Below are 5,791 nucleotides of genomic sequence, written 5' to 3'. Positions count from 1 at the left end.
CATCCGACTCCTGTTGTCTTTCCATTAATCCCAGGAACATTTATTCACTTTTCACCCCCCCGGTGCTGCCAGGTATGATTTTAGTTTTAGATCCTAACCAGTTTTAGGCCACAAGTTGGATATTCTACTTTATCCAAACCATTCTTGACAGACAGAATTGGGGTCAGTTATTACAGCCGTGCATTGCTCAAAATTGCCACAAATGATGCTTCTAGGCCACCAAAGCACTCTCATTCTGCCATAATTACTTTGATAAATTTGTAAAATCTATGTAAACATAGTAACATTATCAGCATGCCAGCTGTGCCTTCCTGGGTGACACTGATGTGTAAAGAGGGTGTTTTTTAGATAAAGTGCTGAGCCAATATACTACCACCAGCTGCTCTCTACTGAATCCTACATTTCTTGTGAGATACAAGCAGAACTCACAGGGTCCCCTTTTACTTGGCAAGGCGGAACAATCCTGTGTGCATCAGCCAAACATGGAAGACATTAAAGGGCAAGTAAAGTCTAAACTAGAATAATTAATATTTTGTATACTAAACATAAACATGAACTTACTTCACCACAAGCCTAATCAAATAAATGATTTATGTTTTCAAAGTTGGCTACAGGGGGTCACCATCTTGTAACTTTGTTAAACATCTTTGCAAGACCAAGACTGTGCACATGCTCAGTGTGGTCTGGGCTGCTTAGGGATCATCATAAATTATCAAAACAGCACAAGTCAAAAAATATCTGCCAGAAGCCGATACAGCAAGACTGATTAATAATCAGAATATACAGACTGCACTGGGTCCTGTGTTGTCATGTAATCTAATGTGGATTTTATAGTTTTTGTATTGTTTAATACAAACTTTCTCCAACCCTGCAGAACTGGTGGCTACAGTAAAATAATCCTCCAAATAGAATGTCAATGTATCTGTTTAAATCTGGCTCCATCTTTGTTCCTGCAGCTGGAGTTGGAAACAGTAAATGCAAAAATAAAATCCAATACAAATCTCTGCACAGTCGCCGACTGCTCTACGGGGAAAAACAAAGCTGCTTGAGTTCTGCATGGCTGGGAAGTAAGATGGGGGTTCCCCCTGCTGTTCATAAATATGATTGTTTCCCTGCAGAGCAGTTAGGGACCATCTGACAATTCCTATCCACAGCAGTAAATGAAGCAAGAATTTCACTGCATACAGTCAGGTTTCTTATAAAAACGGTACACATTTCTTAATTACAGTATATTGGAGATAGGTTTCTTTTTCATTAAAGAAAGTAAAAATGGGATTTTATTTATTTGTATTTACATGCCCTTTAAGCAGGTGGTAACACAATGTTTGGGGATCCATCACATGTGCTGAGTTGAGTATTGCATTGTAGCAACTACTGGTAAAGCCAGGACTTGCCTCTTGGGGGAGCTATGTTTTTTCTGCACTCTATTGTAAATGGGCCCTAATGTTCCTAAGAGGTAACATACCATATATTACAGTCTTTGGCTTCATTGATGTCTCTAGATGGTTATACACAAGGACACAATACACCAAACCACAACAATGTCCCATCTTTTATTTCAATGGAATACACTGTGATAACAATCATTATAATTGGGGTGAGACATCTGAGCTAGCAATCAAATGCCTAGATAGTATGTTCCTTTTGTGTGCAGTGCGTTATTACTATTATATCAAGATTAGTGTGGTTCTGCTGGGGGAACAGAACTGGCTGTGCACTGTTGACTTAAAGGGCAAGTCAACCCCAAAATAAATACAAAATTAGAAAATAAATTGGCTTATAAAAGAAAACATAATTCTAAGCAACTTTGCAATACTTTAACTAAGACTGTTGCCACGTTGTTTAAAAAGTAACCAGGGAGTTCAGCAAATGCTGCTTTCAATAACAATTGTTTTTACTGAAAACTTTAAAAGCACTGACCTTTTTGTAATAAATGTATAATGGAAAGTTGCTTAGAATTATATTTTTTTTATTAGTCAAATCTTTATTTTGAGGTTGACTTTCCCCTCGGGTTCCTGTGGCGCCGTTACTATGGACCAATGTGTCTGATGCTGGAAATATAAATCATTTTCCAAATACAAATGTCAACTTTTCCAGAAATTTTATTGTCATATTAAAGTATGACCAGAAGGTGGAGATAATGTTTAAGCTTGCAGGTGTCAGCAGCCTAACAGCTTAAGATGGCCATAGACACACAGATCCTATCGTACGAATCGAGGATTCGTAAAATTTTCGGATTGTGTGTGGAGAGTGCCGACAGCTTTCGCCCGGAGAAGATCGGTCGTTTGGTCGATTGGTCAGGTTTGATTTTGACCCGACAGATCCCGCCGGAGCCCATTGTACATCGTAATCGGATCGTTCGGCCATACAATCAGATTACCCCCCATATAGCCATGTTTGTTAATGGCATATCGGGGAAAGATCCGCTCGTTTGACGATGTTGCCAAACGAGCGGATCTTTGCGTCTATGGCCACCTTTAGTCTGTTAGATATTGATTGGTGGCAATTACAGATATCACACAATCATGTGACTTTATTTTATGAAGGCTCACTTTTTCTCAGCTCACAACAAATAAAAAGGTCTTTAAATTTGTTTTTAAATTGAGACCTGTTAATTTAGAGTGGGACATTTTCCAGGTTGTGTTAAAAAATTAAGGAACAGTAGCATCTAAATATAAAAATGTAATGTTGTGTTGCTCTGCACTGGTAAAGCCATGTGTTTGCTTTGGCAACACTGCTATAGTTTATATAAACAAGCTGCTGTGTAGTAATGGGGGCAGCCATTCATAAACAGTAAGCAGTAGATAACAACAGATAAGCTGTGTAGTATACAATGGGATTCTATAGAACTTATCTGTTATCTACTGTGTATTCTGTGCTTGAATAGCTGCCCCCATGGAGACACAGCAGCTTGTTTATATAATATAGTAGAGTTTTTTCAAACACACCAGTTTTACCAGCGCAGAGCAACAGTACATTACATTTTCTTGACTTTAAAACACTTTCAATGTTTGGTGTTACTGTTCCTTTAAATCACAAGGTGATGATGTGTCATACATATAAATAGCCCTGGTCATTGCAGTAGTTATGGAAGTTGCACACTGGCTCCAGGCTTCAGAATGGCAATTTTACTCACTGGGGCAAAATATGGACAAATGATTAAACCTGTACTTTTTCTTTAACACATTGTTATTTAAAGCCCAGGGTAATTTGATTGAGTTGGCATATTTTTTTTGGTTATTATCTTTTTCCCCCCAACCCCTTGGAAAATTTCCTATGGGCGCCTACGGCTGACTCTCTTCGGAATCATGGAATTTTATCAAAATAGATGTAATCCTGTTAATTACCCTTTATTTATACAATATCAAAAGATTGGAAGTAGGAGACACGTGTCCGTTGGTACTGCTGATTGGCCGAGTCACGTTCCTTTTCAAGACAGTTTCATTTGCTTATAAATGAAATCAGCAGAAAAATAAAGCAGCGACTATAAGTGCTGACAATCCATCATTTGTCTTTAAAGGGCATGTAAAGAAAAAAAAATAAAATCCCATTTTTACTTTCTTTAATGAAAAAGAAACCTATCTCCAATATACTTTAATTAAAGAATGTGTACTGTTTTTATAAGAAACCTGACTGTATGCAGTGAAATTCTCCCTTCATTTACTGCTGAGGATAGGAATTGTCAGACAGTCCCTAACTGCTGAGCAGGGAAACAATCATACTTATGAACAGCAGGGGGAGCCCTCGCCTTACTTCCCAGCCATGCAGAACTCAAGCAGCTTTGTTTATGACGATCCCTAAGCAGCCCAGACCACACTGAGCATGTGCACAGTCTTAGTCTTGCAAAGATGTTTAACAAAGTTACAAGATGGTGACCCCCTGTAGATAACTTTGAAAGTATAAATTATTAGTTTGATTAGGCTTGTGGTGCAGTAAATTCATGTTTATATTTAGTATACAAAATACAGCATCTCTAGCCTTATTCTATTTTAGACTTTACATACCCTTTAAAGGGGTTGTTCATATTTGAGTTAACTTTTAGTATGATGTAAAAAAAAGTGCTCATTTTTTACTATTTGTGGTTATTTTGTTTTTTACTCACCAGCTCTCCAGATTATAATTTCAGTACTCTGGTTGCTAGGGTCCAAATTCCCCTAGCAATCATGCCTTGATTTGAATAAGAGACTGGAATATGAATAGGAGAGGCCTGAATAGAAAGATGAGTAATAAAAAGTAGCAATAACAATAAATTTGTAATCTTACAGAGCATTTGTTTTTTTAGATGGGGTCATCGACCCCCATTTGAAAGCTGGAAAGAGTCAGAAGAAGGGGGCAAATTATTTTGAAAAACTATGACAAAGAAAAAATGAAGGCCAATTGGAAAGTGGCTTAGAATTAGCCATTCTATAACATACTAAATTTTAACTTAAAGATGAACCACCCCTTTTAAATGCAAAGGCCTATTTTGAATGTTGGTCTGAGCATGATCACTACCCCGGCATCTAGTGCCATGGACACAGGCTTGGCACATACTGTACAATATGCCATATGAACCATTTAAAGACGTGCTCATATTACAGAGAGGAAGAAAGTCCAAGGAACAGAAGTTTGGGGATAATAAATGGTAACTTCTGACTGCTGGTTGCACAATAGCTGCTGGAAACTCCGACTGCTGTGTATATTGAGTCACTCCTATGTGCAAGTACTCACAGTGATAATGACAACACATTTTACCTCCAAAGACACCTACTTTAGCATAAAATCTCCCCGCAGAACAGGAAACTCACCCCGAGGGCAGGAAATCATGGCTAGTTTGCTGTGCTTTCCAGGTATACAGTTTTCAGGCAAGACTTTGCACACTATGTTAAAGTTTGGGGGACCTATGTTAGAGAATGAGAGGCACGGGATAATGCAGGGGCCACGGTATCAGACAGAAAAGTATGTATTCCAGGAATGTGAAACCCATGGAGCCACCAACTGATTTGGTTTTATGGGAAATAGTTTCCCATCCAGGTTCTTTTTTATGCTCCTTTGTCTATTGCAGCATTGTTTCCTTATTCACATCAGTCCCTCCCGCAGTGGAGCTTGCAATCTAATTTCCCAGCAGTGAACGACAGTTTCATTATGAGTCAAATAACTTAACTGTGAGACAGGCAGGGTGGGACCTGTGTGCAAATTTTGCCCCCAGGCCCTTGCTGCCCTAATTACACCACTGGTTGCAATTGGGGGGGGGTTATAATTTCATTATCATATAAAAAAAAAAAGTCCCGACATTCCATATACACAGAGGCCCAAACAGCTTCCCCCCCAGGCCCAATACAGCATTGGTAGTCCAGGGTCCACCAGGCTTCTGCCTCAGGGGCCCTGCCCTATCTGCAACCCCCACACCCCTGTGCACAGTGTACCTTCTCTCTTTGGTGCAGAGATTGGGGCCAGGGGTGCGAGGTTAGGAGTAGGGTTGCCAACTGGCCGGTAAAAATGATGGTTGATCCCAATGTTATTAATAGGGAAAAAAGATAAATATATAGGAAGGCCGGTATTTTTTCCAGAAAAGGTGGCAACCCTAGTTAGGAGGCAGCTATAGGGTCTGGGTTGGCAGAACCCACTGGGTTTTTCCTGGTGTCCCGCCGGCCGAGTTTGAGCCTGGCTCAATTCATAGTGATTGTCTGCGGAATCTTACAGCAGCTACCCCACATTGTAAGTCCAGGCCTGATTTTGTAGCTTATTCATTCATGTTCAGGGGCTGGGAGCCACACCTACGACTAAGAATCAATTTGGTCTAAAACCCGTT

Source organism: Xenopus laevis, chromosome 3L (assembly GCF_017654675.1).
Source record: "Xenopus laevis strain J_2021 chromosome 3L, Xenopus_laevis_v10.1, whole genome shotgun sequence".
Lineage (NCBI taxonomy): Eukaryota > Metazoa > Chordata > Amphibia > Anura > Pipidae > Xenopus > Xenopus laevis.
The sequence above is the reverse complement of the archived record's forward strand: the minus strand, read 5'-3'. Positions refer to the sequence as shown.